Here is a 22,960-nt window from a genome sequence, read left to right on the forward strand (position 1 = left end):
ATTTTATAAAGAGTTTTTTTCCTTGACTATTAAGATAATTATAATGTCTTTGTTTTTAATTCTGTTTCAGTGGTGAATCGCATTTATTGATTTGCATATATTGAATCAATCTTGCTTCCCAAGAAGGAAGACTACTTAATCATGGTGAATTAACCTTTTGATGTTCTGTGGGATTTGGTGTGTCAACATTTTCTTGAGGATTTTTGCATCTATGTTCATTAGATATATTGTCCTGTAGTTTACCTTTTTCATTGTGTCTTTGCCAGGTTTTGATAGCAGGATGTTGCTATTTTCATAGAATGAGTTAGAGAGAGAGTTCTCCTTTATTTATTTATTTATTTATTTTTTGGAATAGTGTCAGTAGAATGGGTACCACCTCTTTTTTGTACCTCTGCTAGAATTCAGCTGGTCTGTGACTTTGGGTAGGATTTTATTACTGATTCAATCTCAGAACTTTGTGTTGGTTTGTTTAGGGTTTCAATTTCTTCCTGATTCAACCTTGGGAAATTGTGCATTTCAAGAAATACACCCATTTTCTTTAGATTTTCTAGTTTGTGTTCTTTGAGATATTCATAATATTTTTAAAGGCTCTTTTGCATTTCTGTGGGATCAGTTGAAACGTCACCTTTGTTCTTTCTGACTAGTTGTTTGGATCTTCTCTCTTTTTCTGGCTGTTAATCTAACTAGCAGTCTAATGATTTGTTTTTTCTTTCAAAAAATTACTTTTGGTTTTGTTGATTCTTGGTATGGATTTGAGGGGTCTCAATTTCATACAGCTATGCTCCAATAATGGTCATTTCTTTTACTCAGTTAACTTTGTTCTTGTTTTTCTATTATCCCAGATGTGATATTAGATAGTTAATTTGAGATCTTTCTAATTTTTTGACATGAGTGTTTAGCACTGTAAACGTTCCTCTTAACACTATTTTTGCTGCATCCCAGAGATTTTGGCATGTTGTGTCTCTGTTTTCAATTTTTTCAAAGATTTTTTTTATTTTTGTCTTAATTTTATTGTTTACTCAAAATTCATTCAGGAGGAAGTTGCTTAATTTCTAGGAATTGAGTGGTGTTAAGATATCTTCCTGGTATGAACTTCTGTTTTCATTTTATTATGCTCTGGGAATATGGTTGATATGATTTCATTTTTTAAACAATTTATTGAGACTCATTTTATCATCAAAGATGTGTCTGATCTTGAAGTATGTTTCCTGTGCAGATAAAAATAATGTATATTCTGCAGCTGATGGGTGGAGAATTCTGTAGATGTCTATTAGGTGCAATGAGTCTAGTGTTGAATATAAGTGCAGAATTTCTTCGTTAGTTTTCTGCCTTGATGATTCGTTTAGTGCTATCAGAAGGGTGTTGAAGTCCCCATTTATTATTGGGTTTTTGTGTAAGTCATTTACTAGGTCTACAATTACTTGTTTTGTGAATCTGATTGTTCCAATGTTGAGTTTACATATATTTCAAATATTTAAATCTTCTCTTTGAATTGAGCCCTTTTTCATTATGTTTTTCCCTTCTTTATTCTTTTTTACTTTCGTTGGCATAAAGTCTTTTTGTTCTGTTTTTGTTTTGAGATGGAGTCTCACTCTTTCTCCCAGGCTGGAGTGCAGTGGCACGATCTCAGCCCACTGCAACCTCTGCCTCCTGGGTTCAAGTGATTCTCTTCCCTCAGCCTCCTGAGTAGCTGGGATTACAGGCATCTACCTGCCAGCATGCCTATCTAATTTTTGTATTTTTAGTAGAGACAGTGTTTCGCCATGTTGGCCAGACTGGTCTCCAACCCCCGACCTCAAGTGATTCACACTTTGGGAAGTCTGTCTTATCTAATGTAAGAATAGTGACCCCATCTCTTTTTTTACTTTCTGTTCACATGATAGATCTTTCTCCAACTCTTTACTTTGAGCCCATTGGTAACATTACATGTGAAAAAGGTCTATTGAACACAGTAGACAGTTCTTGTTTATTTAATCTAACTTGTCATGCTGTGCCTTTTAAGTGGGTAGTTAAGACTACTTACATTCAAGGTTAATATTAGTATATGAAGTTTTGATCCTGTTTCCATGTTGTTAGCTGGTTGTTTTGTAGGGTCTATTGTGTGATTGTTTTGTAGGGTCTGCAAGCTGTATACTTAAGTGTGTTGTGGTAGCAGGTATTGTTCTTTTGTTTCCATTTATAAAACTCCTTTTAAGATCACTTGTAAGTTTGGTCTACTTGTAACAAATACATTTAGTGCTTGTTTTTCTAGAAAATATTTTATTTCTCCTTACTTATAAAGCTGAATTTGGTGGAATATGAAATTCATGATTGTAATTTCTTTTTTTTTTTTTAAAGAACGCTAAAAATAAGCCCCCGATCTCTCATGACTTGTAAGGCATTTGCTGAGAAGTCTGTTCTTAGCTTGATGGGGTTTTCTTTGTATGAAATATGACCTCTTTCTCTAACTAGTTTTAGTATTTTTTCTTTAGCATTGACTTTGGACAGTCTGGTGACAACATGACTTGATGTTTGTTCTGTGTATCTCTCAGGTGTTTTCTGGATTTTTTGTATCTGGATGTCTATCTCTCTAGCATTATTAGTACATTTTTCTTAAATTATTCCCTGAAAAATTTTTTCCAAGTTGTTAACTTTTTCTCCTTCTATCTCATAAATGACAGTAAGTCATAGGTTTGCCTTTTTTACATAATCTCGAATTTCTTGAAGACTTTCTTTCTTTTTTAAAATTCTTTTTTCTTTTCTTTCTTTTCTTTTTTTTTTTAACTGTTTAGCTCAAAAGGTGAATCTTTAAGCTCTGAAATTCTTTCCTCTGCTTGGTCCAGAGTATTAGTAAAGCTTTCAATTGTATTTTGAAGTCCCTTAAGTGATTTCTTTTTAATTCCTTCATTTGCTGGATTGCTTTAGAAAGTTTCTATGATTTTAAACCTGTCTTGGACCAGTGTGTATTCCACTAATCAGCCCATTGTCTGAGGCAACAAAGTGTTTCTGCCAGTAAACAAGGATCAAGTATATACCTAGCCACATTGGCTGCAGCTGCCTACAGGTGTCATCTTCTGAATTGCAGGCCAAACTGCACAGCCCAATATAAAACCTGACAAAACAAGTTCATAGGGCTATAGAAACAAAGCCAAAAGACTTTATCCAGCAACTTCTACAGTTGCATCTCTAGGGAGAGGAGAGGGGAGAAGAAAAGTACAATAATATAATAGGGAAGGAAAGAAAAATCAAAAAATATTACCCACATGAAAATAATTACAAAAGTTAGAAGTCCCAGCATTTCCAGATGAGAAGGAACTAGCACAAGAATTCTGGAACTATGAATGAAGTGAAACCATCAAAGAACCACATTGGTTCTCCAATAATGGTCTCTAACCAAAATGGAAACTGAGAAATGACATAAAATATTCAAAGCATGGATTGCAAGGAAGCTCAATGAGCTCCATCTGCAAGTTGAGGAGCAAGGAAGTCAGTAGTGGATCTGTCTGAGTCCCAAATTCTCAAAAGTGGGGAAGCTGACAATATAGCCTTCAGTCTGTGGCCAAAGGTCCAAGAACCCCTGGCAAACCATGTGGTGTAAGTCCAAGAGTCCAACAGCCAAAGAACTTGGAGTCTGATCTTGGAGGGTGGCAGGAAGCATCCAGCACAGAAGAAAGATGGAGGCTGGAAGACTCAGAAAGTCTGCTCATTCCACCTTCTTCTGCTTGCTTCTTCTAGCAGCTCCGGCAGCCGAAAAGATGGTGCCCACCAAGATTAAGGGTGGGTCTGCCTCGCCCACTCCACTGACTAAAATGTTAATCTCCTTCAACAACAGCCTCACGGACATGCCCAGGAACAATACCTTCAATCCAATAAAGTTGACACTCAATATTAACCATCACAGCATGACTCATAGAATTTACATTATATTTTGGGTTAAAACACAATACTTAACTTGTTGCTCAAATGTTTCTAGCTTTATCTGTTGGTAGTTTTTTCATCTGGTTTTTGTGTCCCCTTGACATAATGCTTTCATTATGTTGCATGTGTGTGTTGAGAATTTTCTTACTTTCTGTCAGTATCATATGCTGCAAGCTAATTTTGTATATTTTCTGTTTCAATACTAGATTTGGCCAATTCTCCTGATTTTTCTTATGGAAAATATTATTAAAAAGTATGATAAGGCCATTGGCTGTACTTGTTACTACTAGGATGTCATTGCTTCCTGTCCTGTGACCAAACAGAAAAAAATATATATATGTATGTACTAACACTTTTATAAGCATATAATCACAACTACTTCTACTTGTCTCTAAGTGTTTGTATATGATGCTACGTGGGTTCATCTGATGTCCCTAAACCCTAATCCATTGCCACACAGATCTTTCTATCCTCTTCCATTTGATTATCTGTAAACTCCCATTCCAACATTGAAAAACCTTGTTCACACCATCCACCATTCTTGAATCTAAGCATTCATTTCCAATATACATGTATTGTATCAAAATTGTTCATCGTTACCCTGTGTGACACAACTTTGTCAATTAGAAGTCAGTTCTTATGTAAGGTTTTTATTTGCCATTAGATTTACAGCCTACTCATTTCCAAAGTTATTTAGGTTAGCACCTATTTATCCTACCACCTTTAGTTACATACAGTTAGAATGATTTGTTACATTTTTCATTACATCCTGTGTCCTCCCAATTTCTTAAACTTTTTTTGATGAATACATTGATTCACACTTTTTTGCTGTAATATTCCATTTATTTTGACAAATGCATAAGTTCATGTATCTACTATTAGAGTAAATTGCAAATAGGTTCATCTCTAAAAACTCATGGATTTTTATTTATATTTAATGCTTTATTACCAATTACTTTAATTTTCCTTTTGTTCAAGAATCTTGGTTCACTATTGTGGAGACTTGTGTCTTGTAACCAATTTCTAAACACAGTCTAGATCCTGTTGCTTTTTTCATGATTTTATGTCCAGAATAATTGACTGATGTCTTATATGCAAACGACACTGATATCTATATCCACATGTGTATCTATCTATTTAGCTATGTATCAAGTGAGCTTATGTTTTTATTGACAAAGACAAAAAATACAAAAAGATAATACAAAATGTTATATAGTGATAAAATCTGTGAGAAAACAATAGAACAGAGGAAGGTGATAAAAAGTGATAAAGGCAGCTGCTATATTAAATACTGTGGTGAGGAAAGCCTTGAGTAAGTAATATTTGATGGAATAATTTATTATAACGCCCACTAACATCATTCTTAGGCAGAAGAATCAGTAAGAACATATGTTCTGAGTCAGAACTATGTTGACTATATTTAAGAAGTCACAAGGAGGATATCTGCTGAAGCACAGGGAAGAAGATAGAGTGTAAAACAAGATGGGATTAGTTAAGGCTTTTTACATATTTAGAGATTTTTGTATCTTAAACTTTTCATTTTGTTAATATATTATTTTCAAGATTTTGTTGGGTTGTCTATCTGTTCTCTTGCAGCTTGCTGAACTTCTTAAAACAATTAATATGAATTATTTCCCAAGCACTTTGTAGAGCTCCATATTGGGGGGTCAGTGACAAGACAGTCATTTAACGTTCCTTTGGTGGCATCATTTGTTTTTTTTTAAATGTTCTTTGAAGACTTGCATTGCTGTCTTCACACTTGAAAATCTAGTCTCTGCCTCTAGTCATTACTGACTGGCTTTGGGAGAGAAATAATACACCAGTCTGCCCAGCTAAGAATTCCGGGGCAGAGCTGAATATCATGCTTTGGTGCACTGAGTAAAATTATTTTACTCAAATAAAAACTAAATAAATTGAATTCAACGAATTATATGCAATGTCAGTAAGTTTTTGAAATTAATTTACTCTTAAAAAACAAAACATAGATTTACTAAAGGAGAAAAACTATATTACTATTGTGTAGCTTTTCCAAGTACTAAAAAATTGACCAGAATAGATAAGTATCTGGTAACATGCCCAATGCTTCATTAATTTCTTCTTAGGCTGTACATCAGGTGGATTCAGAAGGTGTGGGTAAAATGTTTATTCTGGGATTGAAAACCACTGTGGCACTTAATAATTAATTGGTGTTGACAAAATAAGCATCAGAAAAAGCAGAAAACAGAACAAATATTTTTTATTCAAATCCCAGTCCCATTAAATCTTTCAGACAGATCTTCCTTTGTGGAAAATTTATAAATCCCATGTTCTCTTTTAAAACAGTAGGTGCCCCTTATATGAGCCATAACTCTCGCATAATTGGGTATTCTAGGACTCTTTCCAAATTTCTACAATAGGTACAATTTTTCAAGAACACGTCTTCCATAAGTGAAAAAAAAAATCTGCAACAATTAACCAAGAAAACTAAATCATGTGATTTACACAGTTTAAAAATATTTGAATGTAAAATCTTTGACATGTGATGTGTGTTAGGCAAGGGGATGGCAGTAATGTGTCATTTTTCATTTTTATTTATTTTTGAAAATAATAGAAATGATATAATTTCTACCAGTTTTTTCTCATTTTTATTCAAATGTATTCATGATGTTACAGGTAACTCCGAATGTAAATTCTGAAAATATAAAGTTACTGTTTCTGATATGGTTTAAAATAACCTCTCTTTGAAATCTTAGCTATAAATAAACCTGTAATGTCAACTGCAGTTTCTATGAAAAGTAGCACATAACTCAACCACATAATTTGCTGCTTACTATTATTCTTCCATTGTCTTTATGTTGTTATAGCTATTGTTTGTGGGCTTGCATTTTCCCCAATTGTGTGGTTTCAAGAAAGATAAAAATAAAAAACAATTACCAAGTCACCGACTAGAAACTAAGTAACAAATTTATCAAATTTCAAGTATTTAAAAGAAATTAACTATTAATTACATACTCATTTACTCAAAGGTGTTTATTAAACAGCTGCTATAAAACAACCACAAGAATAAATGAGAAAACAGTACAAATAGTACCAACATTGCACTGACAGGAATGTGATGTAGCCAAATGTTTCATGAAATAGGACGAACTACTATAAGCATAATGGAGGTGAGTGTCTTTAGGTAAGTACCATCTAGTTTTAAGACTTCCTTAAAGAAACAACGTTTCTCCTCTTGGCCAAGGGAGACCCAGAGTAACCTTGAAAACTGAGTTCTCCCCCATGACCTAGGATGGGAGGTCAGACATGCCTTGTTTATAGTCCCTCTCTCACTAACTGCCATTAGTCTCTCTTCCCTAGGCGAGACACAGAAAACAGTCCTTTCCAAAACTCCACCACTGATTCCAATCAACCTCTTGATGCTGCCCCACTTTTTTTGCCCGATAAGAGAGGACAGAGTGGTTATGGCCAATCTACAGAGAATGTGTCCAAGAAGGGTTTTTGTGTCCTCTGCTTCACCTTTTGACATCTAAGGTTCTAAAACTCCACCATTGGATCATGCTAATGCTGCCATTTTTTGTACAGGAGACCAACAAAGGGGCATGGTTCTCAATTGCATATGTGCACACTTCTCCTGTCATAAATATTTGTGATTTCTCCAATAACTTATTAGATAGGTATATTCGGCCACCTTGCTCAGCACAAATTTATGTTCCCTTTGCCTTTCCCTCCAAGTGTCTGTTTCTGGCTTCCAACCAGAGGACTATGCTTCCCAACCTGTCAGAATGGGCATTATGCAGTGTATAACCCTTTACTAGAAACAAAACTCTCCTTTCCAAATTTAAAATAAAAAGAAAAGAGAAATTGGCATTTGATTTGTGAACCTAAGAAAGGACAAGAAATATGGAGAATAATGGGGAGAAAAATATGGATAATAATAGGGAGAGATAAGAATATTCCAAGTACATATTAATCCTGGGACAGAAAGGAAATTGGAATTGAAAGTCATTGTTCAAAGCACAGTAGAGAGGAGGCACAAATGCATAATGAGTGAGAAAATGGGAAGGATCCACATTACATAAAGAATATGGGCCATGTAAGGTGCATTGCTCTTTATGTAATGATAAAAGAGAATACAATACAAGGTTTTACAATAGGGGATTATATAATCATTTTTGCTTTTTAAGAATCTTTTTTGCTACACTGGTTAGCATGGTTTACACAGTTGTCAAAGTTAATGCAGAAAGATAAATTGGTAGACTACAATAGAGGCCCCTAAAGGGGTAAAATAGGAGACTAGATATATTTAGAAATAAAACTAAACAGTTTGATTCATGGTTAGATATAGCAGATAAGAGAGAAGGAAATATCGAATTTGACTCTTAGGAAATTGGATATAGCCATTGCATAGATTGTAGTACAGAAAAACAATTCAAGTATTGAATGTAAAAGAAATGGGATTACAAAGTAGGCAAAAGGAGTTGGAGGCTCTACTTGAGGCATGATATTACACTGATAGACACTTAACCTAAACAGCATATAGTTGACCTTTGAACAACATGGATATGAACTGTGAAAGTCTGCTTACAAGCAGATTTTCTGCCATCCCTGAGATAGTAGGACCAATCCCTCCTCTTCCTTCTCCTCCACAGAATTTTCTTAATAACATTTTGTTTTCTCTAGCTTACTTTATTGTAACAATACAGTATATGATGTATGTAACATACAAAATATGTTTTAATTGTTTTTGCAATTAACAAGGCTTCTAGTCAACAGCAGGTTATCAGTAGCTCAGTTTTGGGGGAGACAAAAGTTATACACAGATTTCTGACTATATGGAGAGTCGGCACCCCTACCTCCTATATTGTTCAAAGTTTACATGTACTCACCTAATTGGAAAGGTTCAATTTTCATCAAATTTAAAATATAGCCTACCCAAATGTAAATATGAATTGTTAAGGCAACATCGTTAAAGAATACTCATTGCCTAATTGTCTCTGAGGTCCAGAGCCTTTAAAACAATTGTTATTCGATATACACTGGACAACATAGTAAAGGATTCTCTTATATGGTACTATATAAAAAAGACCTGAATGATTAAGAGAAGTCAGAAATAAATAATATTAGCAACAAAGAGAAGGTTAACATTTCAGATACAGTGAAATAAAAAATATGATAGGAAATATAATAGAAAAATACCACAAAACATCGTATACATTTTTTTTTTTCTTTTTGAGACAGTCTCACTAGGCTCACTGCAACCTCTGCCGCATCCCGGGTACAAGAAAGTCTCCTCCCTCAGCCTTCTGAGTAGCTGGAACTACACCTATGTGCCACCATGCTGGTTAATTTTTGTATTTTTAGTAGGAAAGGGATTTTGCCATTTTGGAGAGGCTGGTCTCAAACCCCTGGTCTCATGTGATCCACCCGCTTCAGCCTCCCAAAACACTGGCATTACAGGCATGACCCACTGTGCCTGGCCACATATTTAACCTTAGAAACAAAATCCAATAAATTATAAGTGACTAAAATTGTCCAGTCAAAATAAAAATCCAAAATGTAATACACTTCCCATAAATTCAGAGTTAAATCACTATTTTCCCCAATAAAAGAAATCCATACCTTCCTAATTTATTAACAATACAAATAAAACATAGAAAGAAAATAAAATTTCAATATTGTATACATTTTTCCATAGATTAAAAAAGAAGAATTCCACAAAGTCTAATATTACATTGAAACCAAAAAAAAAAAAAAAAGAAAATCTAAGAATAGAAAAATTATAGGTCAATCTTCCTCATGAACATAGACTAAAAAATCCCCATTTATGTAAGAGAAAAGGTAATCCTACAGTCTCTGGATCGCTCTCTTTCTCACATTCACACCTACACACGCATAAACACTACACCTATCACGTATCCATGAGAAAGAAAAAATGTCATCCGTAGAAGCTGGCTTCCTCCCGAGAAGACTTAATGTTATCCAGCGGTAAGCTAATTGGCTGGAAACTATCAGGGAAAATATACCCTGATGCAGACAAAACTGGTAACATGGAAGTCGACTGCAGTTATTTATGTTTTTTTAAGAAAAACCTTGTAATTTTAGCTCTTTCTGAACCTACTGTGTTTATCTCTGGGTAAGAAATACTGCACTTCTTTTAGAATCTCTTGCTTAGTTAAGCCAGAGCTATTCCATTTCTCTTTCATAATTCCTGAGGTCCAATTCACTCTCATAGGATCCATGTTGTCCATAAATATTTAAGTTTCTTCTTGATCCAGTACTACAGCTTATAGTCATAACTTTGTTGCAACTTTTATGCCCCTGCATATTAGATAGTGGAAGAAGGTAAAAAGAAAATAAAAGGAGAATCACCAATGTCATACAAAATAGTTGGAAAATATTCTGCATTTAGTGTCCATATTTACTGGACCTAGTCAAGACAATAAACCAATGCACAATAATACAGTGGGGCTTTTCTTCTTGATTGATATTTCTACTTTTGTTGATATTCTTAAACCAAAAGTACTACATACACATACTTTGCTCTAGCTGGCCAATACATATTCAAGAGCAATTTAATTATCCAAGTGTTTTTTGTGTTTTTGTTTGTTTGTTTTTTGAGATGGAGTCTCACTCTGTCGCCCAGGCTGGAGTGCAAAGGCATGATCTTAGCTCACTGCAACCTCCGACTCCTGGGTTCAAGCTATTCTTGTGCCTCAGCCTCCTGAGTGGCAGGGATTACAGGCACCTGCCAACACGCCCAGCTAATTTTTGTATTTTTAGTAGAGATGGGGTTTCACCATGTTGGCCAGGCTGGTTTCAAACTCCCGACTTCACGTGATCTGCCCACCTCAGCCTTCCAAAGTGCTGGGATTACAGGCTTGAGCCACCCCACTTGGCCTATCCAAATGTATTTTAATCAATTCATTTATGCTATTGTATATTTATCTAAAACTTGGGATCATTTATGATTTGCATCATAGTTGTGGAGAAATTGCAGGTCAATACATTAGTACAAGGTATAAAATAATTTTTGTAATTTTATTTTAGATTCAGCAGGGACATGGGGAGGTAGACTGCATGAATATAATGTGTAATAATGAGGTTGGGTTTCTAGTGAACCCATCACCCAAGTAGTAAACATTTTACCCAATAGGCAATTTTTCAACCCTCACTCACCTGTCATCTTCTCCCGTTGTTGAATCCCAGGTATCTATTATTTCTATCTTCATGTTCATGTATACCCATTGTTTTTCTCCCACTTATAAGTGAGAGTATGTGGTATTTGATTTTCTGTTTCTAAATTATTTCACTTAAGATAATGACTTCTAGCTCCATCTACATTGCTGCAAAGGACATGATTTTTTTTTTTCATGACTCCATAGTATTTCATGATGTACATATACCACATCTTCCTTATCCAGCCAACCACTGATGAACACAAAGATTGATTCCATAACTTTGCTGTCGTGAATACTGCTGCAATAAACATATGAATGCAGGTGTCTTCTCTGTAAAATGATTCCTTTCCTTTTGGGTAGATACCCAGTAATGAGATTACAGGGTGGAATTGTAATTTAATTATTAGTTCATTGAGAAATCTCCATACTGTTTTCCATAGGGGTTGAACTAATTTACGTTCTTATAACAGTGTATAAGTGTACTATTTTCTCTGCATTCTTGCCAATATCTGTTGTATTTTGACTTTTTAAGAACAGTCACCGTGATTGGTGTGAGATGGTATGTCATTGTGGCTTTAATTTGAATTTCTCTTCTCATTAGTGATACTGAGCATTTTTTTTTTCATATATTTGTTGGCCACATGTGTTCGTATCATTTGCCTACTTTTCAATGGGGTTGTATTTGTCTTGTGGATTTGTTTGAGATCCTTATTAATTTCTGATATTTGTTTTTTGTTAGATGAATAGTTTGCAAATATTTTCTTCCATTCTGTAGGTTTTCTGTTTAATTTGTTGTTTTTTACTTTGCTGTGCAAGAGCTTTCAAAGTAATTAAGTTCCATTTGTCTATTTTTTGTTTTGTTGCATTTGCTTGTGAGGTCTTTGTCATAAATTATTTGCCTTAGGAAATGTCCACAAGAGTATTTTCTCAGTTTCTTTCTAGGGTTTTTATGTTACATTTAAGTCTTTCATCCATCTTCACTTAGTTTTTGTGTATGGTAAGAGATAGGGGTTCAGTTTTATTCTTGTTCATATGTCTAGCCAGTTTTCCCAGTGTCATTTATTGAGTAAGGTGCCCTTACCCAGTGCATATTTTTGTTGACCTTGTAAAAGATCAGTTGTCAGTAAGTATGTTCTTTTATTTCTGGGTTCTCTCTTTGTTCTATTGATGTATAGGTCTATTTTTGTACCAATATCATGCTGTTTTGGTTACCAGAAACTTCTAATATAATTTGACGTCAGGTAATTTGATCCCTCTAGCTTTTTTTTCTTTAAGATTGCTTTGGCTATTCTGGCTGTTTTTCAGCTTTCTATGAATTTTAGAATTGTTTTCTCTAATTCTGTGAAAAATGCCACTGGTAATCTGATAGGAATACTATTGAATCTGCAGATTGAGCATCACTCATTTTAATAATATTGATTCCTCTTATCCATGAGCATGGGATGTTTTTTCCATTGTTTTATGTCATCGACAAAGAAATCATTCTGTAAGACAAGAACTCTAGTGTCTTCAATCACATCTGGTACCTTACCACATCAGACTCCTTATGAAATTTAAGCAAGTAAAGACCTTTTTGTTAAACACCTACATACATACCTCAGAGATATTGCAGGTTCAGTTTCAGAAAACCACATAAAGCAGATCACACAAATAGTTTGGTTTCCTAGTACATATTACAGTTATGTTTATACTCTACTGTACTCTATTAAGTATGCACTAGCATTATTTCTAAAAAACAATGTATATACTTTCATTAAACAATACTTTATTGCAAGCGTCTGTACACCAAAGGAAATGCAAGAGTAAAGAGAAAATCTGTTAGATGGGAGAAAATATTTGCAAACTATTGTCCAACAAGGGACTAATATCCCGAATATACAAGGAACTCAACTCAATAGTAATAAAATAACAAATGCCATTAAAAAGTAGGCAAAAGACATGAGTAGATATTTCACAAAATAAGATATACAAGTGGCCAACAGATATATAAAATATTTTCAACGTCACTAAGCATTAGAAAATTCAGATCAAAACCACAATGAGATATTATAGCATTCAAGTTAGAATCACTATTATTAAAAGGACCAAAATAAGAGATGCTAGCATGGATCCCTAAGGAGACACAGAGAGATGGAACAATGGCTGGTTGGTGGAGTAGTCAGAACACATATAACATTTATCAGTTAACATTTATCATGAACTTTTGTGTGCGTGGTTCATGGCTCCACAAAATAATTACAATTATAACATCAAGGATCACTTTATAACATATCTGTCTTTTCTTATAATGGGCAATATAAATCCATAGTGCACACCCAGTGTTTTAAAAATAATGTTGCCTAAAAAGACTAATTTAGCCATTTCCAAATAGAAGTGAAGATTTCTTTTGTTGATGTCTTTTCTAGTATACCAAATCTTGGTTATGCAGTCTTAATGAATGTGCCCAAGTATATTTCTTTTGAAAATAAAGCTTTCTTCTGTTGAATACATGGCTGTGTTTATTATATTATTATCATATTTAATATATACAATATTTGACAAAATGAAAAGGTAATGGGTAGAGTCTACCAGCAAACCATGCCAACAAGTCTATGTGTATTCTACTTTATATAGTAGAAAATTGTGAAGATTTATGGTATAGGTGCCATTATTATGAAGACTTTGAACCAAGGGAAGGAAATCTCTTATGGAAGTTTTGGAAAGATTTGGTTTTAAAATACCATTATCTCATTCTCATTCTCCAGATTTTGAGGGTAATGGGGCAATAATATTTCTTACTAAACAGAAGACCTTGCAGTTATTATACATTTCATGTATAAGATGAGTCTGTCTAACACAACACAGAATTGAAGGCATTTTCAAATTGAGAAAGACAAAATCAATATATCTTTTTTCCAAGAGAAAACACAGTAGTGTTTGATAAAGGAAATGCCAAATAACCAGAAAATTTAGAATCTGTCACTAAAATATATGAAAGGCTTGTAATTTAACAACTCAGTAAAATCTTCAAATCATCCTTTGCTTGGGTGTTACAGGCAGTCTGCAACTGTATTTTTTTTTTTAAATCGGAGTTAAAATACTTAGAAATAATATAAGATTTCAACAGTCAATTGGTCTCTCTGGTAATATTTCTCTGCCAATATATTTGTAAATTTGAAAAGAATCCCCCCTGCCATTGAAGGGGTTACTTGAGCATGAGTGGACCAGAGATCTACTTAGATGTTATCAAGCAGGTGTGTTTGCAATGCCAATATTTATTGCCATGCATAAGAAACATTTGAAATGTAAATATATTTTCACTATGTGGATTCAGATTGTTGTATTTGCAAAATTCCTTTTGGATTTGTAATGTCTAATTGTTTATATACCATTATTATATACATAGAGATGAAATCTCTTGTTGGTAGTCAATTGAAGGACAATTTTCATTCTAAAATATTGCATTTATATGTGCTCTCATGTTAATAATTAAAATTTTCTGAAGTATTGGAATACTTCTAATAAGGTATTATTTTACTATACTGTTATTTAAATTATTATTTTATTCTCTGATTTGTTAATGTTTAAGAAAATTACATTGTTTTGTTCATAGATAACCCAAAAAGAAGTTCAGCAAAGTTCATCCTGTGTCAGTCTTTATACAAATCCACAAAAAATACTCCTTGATGGTTTGTAATGTATGTCATCAACAAATAATACACAAGTTGTTTAAAAAACAATAATTAATTTATGACAGGGAAAGCTTTGAGTTTGTATAGATATTACACTGAAAACTCACCTTTATCAGAAAATTTAAAGTTACTGGATTTAGATTGGAGTGGCATTTACAGTTATTGGTGAAGAAGGAGATAAACACATTTAATGGCAGCATGTCTTTTGTCCAAGAGGTACTGAGTATTTTTCTATAGACACGGCTTTTTCAACTGAAGAAACTACATAATGAAAAATGAGACTGACAACCTCCTGAGTCTTTTATTAATTTAGCTGTCCACACTATTACATGCACAAAAGAGGAATAATCTCTAGCTATCAGATTAAGTAAAATTAGGCAATAAAGTTATCATGAATTCTCTGTTCTTCAGTAAGCACATTTAGGACATCACCTTATTTACATGAAAACAGTGGGAAAAGATGTTAGTATAATTAAGAATATCCAAAAAACAGTGCTGCTGTGGTTGCTAGTTAAGAAAGAAAATGGACCAAAAAAACACAAATGGCACAAAAACACACTCAAAGATCAATAATATGCTTACTGATTTTTTTGTTAACATTTATAAACTTTCTGTTATTAATTTAATATATAATTATGTAAATGTAAGCAACCAAAATCACACAGACACATTATGTTGTACTTTTTATAATATAGTTGAATAATTATGGATGACAGTACTTAATAGATTTGTAGCTTTCACTGTGAAATATGTTAACCTTATCAGGCATTTAAATAAGAAAATGCACCAACTCCTTTGAATTTACTACTTAAGAAAACCTATCTGTGTGTGTATATATATATGTATATATTCTTTATATAATCGTTATTTAAAACTTTTCAAATTTTCTTTAAACGTCCCGAAGCTTTTAAAGCATTTTTTTTCAGTTAAGCAAATATGGTTAACCGATTTTAATTTTTTCACTGCTTATTTTGTGACTTAGCAATCGAGGCCAATTAATGTATAGCTCTGTGTGTGTGTGTTTGTGCATAAATGCACAGTCACAATATAAGTACATGTAAATATATTTTCCTTTCAGTTAGCGCTTCAGAAATGGCTTCAACATTTTTTAAAGTACTATCATTTAAAAAAAGTTAATCTTTTATATTCTTGAAAATAATATAATTTTATATACATATATGTGTGTGTCTCTGTGTTTATATGCATATTTATAATCATGCTTTATTTGCCATTCAAAATATAAATTATTTTAAACTTAATATATGATTTCTGAAGATGAAGCAATGTATTCTTATGATTTTGTTTATAAAATATTTCACAGTTACAAAGCAGAAGAAATTTCTAAAACTGTAAGCAAAATAGGGAACAATGTCTGATTTTGTAGCTATTACATTATATATTGTTTTCTTTAATCCTCATCTAATTGTATTGTGATTGTAGCCACTGGCTGAAGCTTAACCTCTGCTAACACAGTGTTTGTGTTGCGAAGTTTTCCCTCTCTTATTGAATGTAATTCTGTGAAACTTTCCTGTTTTCTTTTTTTCTGAGAGAAGGAGGAAGGGGGAACCAAAATAAAACAAAACATGTACCTAAAACTCTTCTACTTTTTTGTGATGTCAAGTGTTTCCAGCCTGCAATGAGTCTACAATGAGATATCACTTCACATCCATTAGAATGGCTATAATCAAATGGACAGATAATGACATGAGCTGGCAAGGATGTGAAGAAACTGGAATCTTCATATGCTGCTGGGGACACGTAAAGTGATACAGACACTTGGAAAACAGTTTGGCATTTCCACATATGTTTAAACCCAGTTACCGTATGATCCAGTAATTCCACTCCTAGGTTTATACCCCAAAGAAATGAAAACACATGACCATGAAAAAACTTTTACATTCATGTTTATAATAGCCTTATTTATAACAGCCAAGATGTGGAAACAACCAAAACATACGTTAATTGATGAATGAATAAATAAAATGTGTTATATTGATATAATGTTTGACAATAAAAATAAATGCTACAAAATGGATAAACCTTGAAAATATTATGCTACATATCAGAATACAGTCACCAAGGGCCATATATTTTATAATTCCATTTATATGTAATATGCAGAATAGACAAATCTGTAAAAACAGAAAGTGCTTTAGTGGTTGCCTAGAACTAGAAGGATAGGGGAATTGGAGATAAGAGCTAAGGGGTGTGAAGTTTCTTCTGGGAGTAATTAAAATGTTCTAAACGTGATTGTGGTGATGGATGCACAATTTTCTAAGTACACCAACAGTTGTTGACTTGAAAAGTCTAACTAGGTGAATTGCATGGTATATTGGTTATACTTCAATAAAGCTGTTTAAAAAATGTCAAAGCAGAAATAATCCTTTTTATTCTACTGCTTTTCTTATTCCAACAGAGACCTAGTCTCACTTATACACTTGTTACACAAATAATTAAGTTTCTTTCTTTTAAGTTTACAAAATTCAGTTTCTTAAATTTTTTAATAATCTTTTTCTAATTTAAATTAGATATTTTTACAGTATGGATAAGTTACAAGGATAACATACCCTTGTAACATGGATAAATTTTTATGATTGAATAATTTCCAAAAGCATTATATCAATTGTCAGAATAATGTTTCAGGAAATGATATAAAAAATTCCCAAACTCAGAACTGACAAAGGCTAAAAGCCCAACTTAACCATTATCTTGTAACCCAGTAGCTTAATAATAAATAAGTCAATTCTAGGAATCTTCAAAACAGGAAAGACAAAGAAAATTGATGAAACCATAAAGAAACTAGATTCTGAATTGATTGGCTTATTATGGAAAATTTGTTCCCTCTCCCAGTCCTCCTGACAGAGACCGGATGGTCAGATGATTAAAACCAGCTTACTATCTTCATTGCCATCAACTGGGCAATAAATGCCAGATTCTATCTATCTATCTATCTATCTATCTATCTATCTATCTATCTAATCATCAATCTACATATATATAAAGCATACGTGGACAAAACCAGATTTGGCCATGAAAGCAAAATCACTTTATTGTCACAAAAAGAGGCTCAGGAGTAGGGCTTAAGTGTAGATAAAGTGTCTACTCAAGCTGCCTATTTCTGTGACTTTAGTGGAGAGACTCAGGCAGGCAGATCGGTAAAACTTTCAGAAATAACTGACGGAGAATAATACACATATGGCAGTTAGATAGAAATGCAGGTCAGATTTACTTAAATGTTAATCAGATTTTCAGCCATTTGTGACTGTCGCCTTTCAAAAGCAAAGGCAAGTCAGGCTTATACAAGAAAAGAAAAAGACTGTGTGCCAGTGAGTTTTGTTTAATGGGCATTATGGATATTTATGGTTTTCTAACAAAATTGGTGACTTGAGCTATGAGAGTACTTGATAGACGAACTACTAATGCCTTCTATTGGCATCTCCAATTAGGTAAACCAGGACTTTACCATTTCCCTGGATATGATACGGAATTTCTGGGAAAGGAAGAGCGAGGTCCCTTTAAATGATATGGGAGAGGGAAGGGAAGCACCGTGTAGAGGGAGTGGTCCCTGGCTAGGGCTCCACCCCTACGGACCTAGGTGAGGACAGGCACTTCTGCCTTCCTGCCCAACTGTAGCATTTTCCAAGACTACCCTGGCCAGCCACGCCCCTATACTGGGCATATAAAAACCCTGAGACCCTAGCAAGGCAGAGAAAGAAGCTGCTGGACAGTGGGAGGGAGGCAGAAGATGTGGGGAGTGTGCTAGGGGAAGATCACACAGACAGACGCCAGCATGCTGGAAGGCCATCAACTGATGGGGTGAGGTGGAGTTTGGCCGGGGCATTGGCAGGGTGGGGTGGGGGGTGGTTGGGCTCGGTTACTCTCATTCTCCCGTGTGAGCCGAGTCTTCTGATACACCAAGGCAAGAACCCCAAGATACAGAAAGGCCTCTGTCCTTATGACAAGGTAGAGGGTCTAATTGAGCTGGTTAACACAAGCTGTCTATAGACCACAAAACTAAAAGAGCATCCTGTAACACATGTCCACTGCGATTTCAGCTGTAAACATTCACCTCTAGACACTGCTGTGGAGTCGGAGCCCCCCCAGCCTGCCTGTCTGTATACTCCTCTAGAGGTTTGAGCAGCAGGGCAAGGAAGAAGGGAGCCACACGCTTATCACACGCCCTATGAAGGGAAAGCAAGTACTCAACAGCTACGTGTATATACATGTAACTTCTTTATCTCCCTTCCAAAACACCAACATATATATGATTCCAATTTTGTTATTCTCATAGATATTGAAACAAATTGCTGAAATTCATATAGGTAGCAATTTTTGGAGTAAAAATTAAGCACCGGATAGTTTGCTTACTAAGACCTACTATTTTTACTAAATTATATTTATGCTTATCTCTCAATTTCGTATCAGTTGCCTCCTCTTCACTGCTGCCACATGATCATATCAAAATAATCTGTATCAAAAATTTAAAATAAATTAAGAATTAAATATACATATTTCAACTAAACATTATAACATTATGAACTTCATAAATCTTCCTTAAGAAAAGATAGTATATCTATGACTGTATCTTTTCTTACAAATTTAGCCATGAAAGATAGGATTTGATTTTACCAAACCTTTCTGGAAAGCATGAAGCCATTATATTGTTCTCTATCTATTTAGAAATATAAGAGAATAGCATAATTTTCTTTTACCAGAATTGCAGTCTGTATTGCAGTGAGGCATACTTGCAAAACATAAGCAGCACCATTTCCACTAATCCAGCACTATTCACAATTCTTGAGATGTATGATCACTGAGGTTTTATACTTTATATACTTATTAAGGTTACGTATGGCTGAGTTTGTCTTTAAAACATCAGTACAGCGAGCTTTTGTTTTTGTTTTTGTTTTTGTTTTTGAGACAGGGTCTCACTCCATCACCTAGACTGAAGCGCATTGGCCCCATCTTGGCTCATTGCATCCTCCACCTCCCAGGTTCAAGTGATTCTCATTTCTCTCAAGTTATTCTCGTTCCTCAGCCTCCTGAGGAACTAGAATTACAGGTATGTAGTCACCACACCTGGTTAATTTGTGTGTGTGTATGTGTGTGTGTTTTGTTTTGTGTTTAGTAGAGACGAGGTTGCACCATGTTGGCCAGGCACCAGCCTCAAACTCCTGGACTCAAGTAATCCACTGGCCTTCATCTCCCTAAGTACTGAGATTGCAGGTGTGAGCCACTGTGCCTGACCTCAGCAAGCATTTTTGAACTGTCATGTATTGAGCTTAGCATTTACTGTGCAATATAATATATATTATATACAACTATAATATATAATATATACAATTATAATATATATTATATATATTGCACAGTGAATATGAATATCTATTTTATATATATATAACTGAGAGTGCCAAAGACTAGCCAGATGAATCTTCCTGAGTTGGTATTGCAGATGAAGATTTTGTATGATTTTAAAATATCATTACTATTTAGTTTCTAGGACTGTCTTGACTGATACTGACTTAGCAATAGAAATAATAATAGTGCTAAATAACACAATCTAAATACATTTAGTTTAATAATATTACCTAAGTGTGCTTTTTTGTCATTTTAATTGAGATGAAATTATAAATATCAATACATTTTTAATTACTATATATTTGTTTTCAGTTCTAGAATTCAAAAATTATGAAAAGATTATTCACTTCTGATTCAATATTCGTGATTTATTATCATCATCATTTTTTTAGAGACAGGGTCTCACTCTGTTGCTCAGGCCGAAGTATAATGGTACAATCATTGTTCATTGCAGCCTCTAACTCCTAGACTCAGGCAATGCTCCAATCTTAGTCTCCCAAAGTACTGGAATTACAGATGTGAGTAACTGCATTTAGCCAATATTAGCATTTTAAAACATTTTTACAGTGTAGTAGTGAGATTGTATCAAATTTATAGAAAGAAAAGAAGTCATATTTTCATAATCAGAACCTAAATGTGTCAAAAATAGCTATTGTTGTTACTATTTTTACTGTTTATTCTTTATTTCAAAATACAATAGATTATTAAAAGGTAATTAACTAAAGTAAAAGATGATTTAACTAAATTTAAGACATTTTATATTTGCTGAAGGACTTTACTAATGAATGAAGCCAGAAGATCTGCTTGCAACAAAGGTGTCAGTTTTGCCAATTACAATCTGTCAAAGTTAATTCATTTGATGTCTGAGACACATCATTGTAATACCATTAATGCATATTTAAATCTGCACACTCTGGAAATGACATATTTACAATGAACTGTCTTCCATAGCATGGATGAATTTAAAGAATGATTTTTGTAATGCGTTGTTAAGATCGAACAATCTTTAAGCTGATGATGCTATTTACATTAAGTTTGAAAACACTATCCTTTGCTATTTCAAAATAACATACACCAGGTTCTCAAATAGTAATATTTCATTCAAGGTCATTTTGTTGTAAGGTTGATGAGAAAAAGGAAATTGATTCGCGGCTGGGAACACTGTCTATGTGGAGCTTGAATGCTCTCCCCATGACTGGGTGGGTGTTCTGGTTCCTCCCACACACCAAAGATGTGCACATTACATGAACTGACATATCTAAACTGTCCCAGTCTGAGTGAGTGTGGGGTATGTGTGTGTGTGAGTGCACTCTGGGGCAGCATGGCCTCCTGTCTAGGGTGGGTTCTGGTCTTGCCTCCGAAATTCAAGAATATGGTCCAGACACCTGAGACCCTGAGCTGTAATAAGTGGGTTGAAAAATGAAAGGACAACCATAAAAACGGATGAGTTCATGTCCTTTGCAGGGACATGGATGAAGCTGGAAACCATCATTCTCAGCAAACTAATACAGAAACAGAAAACCAAAACACCACATGTTCTCACCCATCATAAGTGGGGAATTGAACAATGAGAACACTTGGACATAGGGAGGCGAACCTTGCATACTGGGGCCTGTTGGGGGTGGGGGGTAGGGGGAGGGATAGCACTAGGAGAAATAGCTAACATAGATGGCAGGTTGATGGGTGCAGCAAACCACCATGGCACGTGTATACCTATGTAATAAACCTGTACATTCTGCACATGTACCCCATAACTTAAAGTATAATAAAAAAAGAAAAATGAATGGATATGACTGATTATAAAATAAAAATTTATAAGGTACACAATAGTCATCCAAATGCATAACAATAAATCATGTGGTATGAAAGTGCTCAGTGAGCCTGCCATATTTGTGATTGTTTGTTTTTGAACTGTGTGCTCCTTAAAACTTTTGCTTTGCAAACATGTGTTTCTTGATTTAACCTACCACCACCATGACTGCTATCACTTGCTGATTTGTCAGAAATTGAATAAATAGTTGTTTTTATTACTCTACCTTAAATGTATTTGTAGCTCTCATTTTTTTCATATTTAAAAATAGAAGCATTTTGAGTCTTTATTTAAAAGTTTGGTGATGCTTTTGTGATCAGAAATATGATGTACACACTTAAGTCTTATATCAATTAACCTATGGTAAAATTGCTTGTGTCACACCTAAGTTCGCTTTAAGTTTCAGTTTCCATGAATCAGTTGATGGCATTCAATGAGAATTTACGGTATTTTCATCATATAATCAATCACAGGCTGACCTATATATTGAGCTGTTATTTTAATGAGTATAATATTCACTCTTTCCTCTTTAGTTGCTCTTAAATATAGTAACAATCACCAAGCAAAAAAGATAACAGCTTTTCTGAAAATAGTGTTCCCTCTTCAAACTGCTTAGTATAAAGTGGAAGATGGGGTTATTTGATGGTTCTGATTTTTTATCGAAGGTATATCCCCATGAAAATTTTAAAAGTTTTGTAAGCTAAGGACTAAAGGAATAACGTGTCATTTTAAAGAACAGAAAAACACAAACATAACTTACACTAAGAAAAAGTGGTTCATAAAACTACTTTTGTTGAAATAGAGATCTACAATACATATATTTTTAATATAATTTTATTTTTATTTGTTTAGGAGAAGATATTGCACAATTCTACTCCCCTGATCAATTTTCACCACTCCTCAATCCCATTGCATATATTATGAGTGATATTTTAATGTAAAGATCTAGTATATTGTCAACATTTGAAAGTTTATAATTATGTATGAATACACTCCTGGAAAAATCACTGAGAAAATCCATAAAACATAAAGTACTTGACATTTTAAATAATTTTCCAAGCCAG

The 22,960-nt window shown here is 34.0% G+C and overlaps 1 long non-coding RNA gene across 1 annotated transcript; it reads left to right on the plus strand.

The window, feature by feature from the left end:
* The first annotated feature begins 18,327 nt into the window (after positions 1–18,327).
* Positions 18,328–21,677, plus strand: LOC126940558 (uncharacterized). Its single transcript, XR_007720799.1, has 3 exons — positions 18,328–18,541; positions 19,650–19,787; positions 20,858–21,677. It is a non-coding gene; the product is annotated as an uncharacterized LOC126940558 (long non-coding RNA).
* Positions 21,678–22,960: the final 1,283 nt, after the last annotated feature.

This window comes from Macaca thibetana, chromosome 17 (assembly GCF_024542745.1).
Source record: "Macaca thibetana thibetana isolate TM-01 chromosome 17, ASM2454274v1, whole genome shotgun sequence".
Taxonomy (NCBI): domain Eukaryota; kingdom Metazoa; phylum Chordata; class Mammalia; order Primates; family Cercopithecidae; genus Macaca; species Macaca thibetana.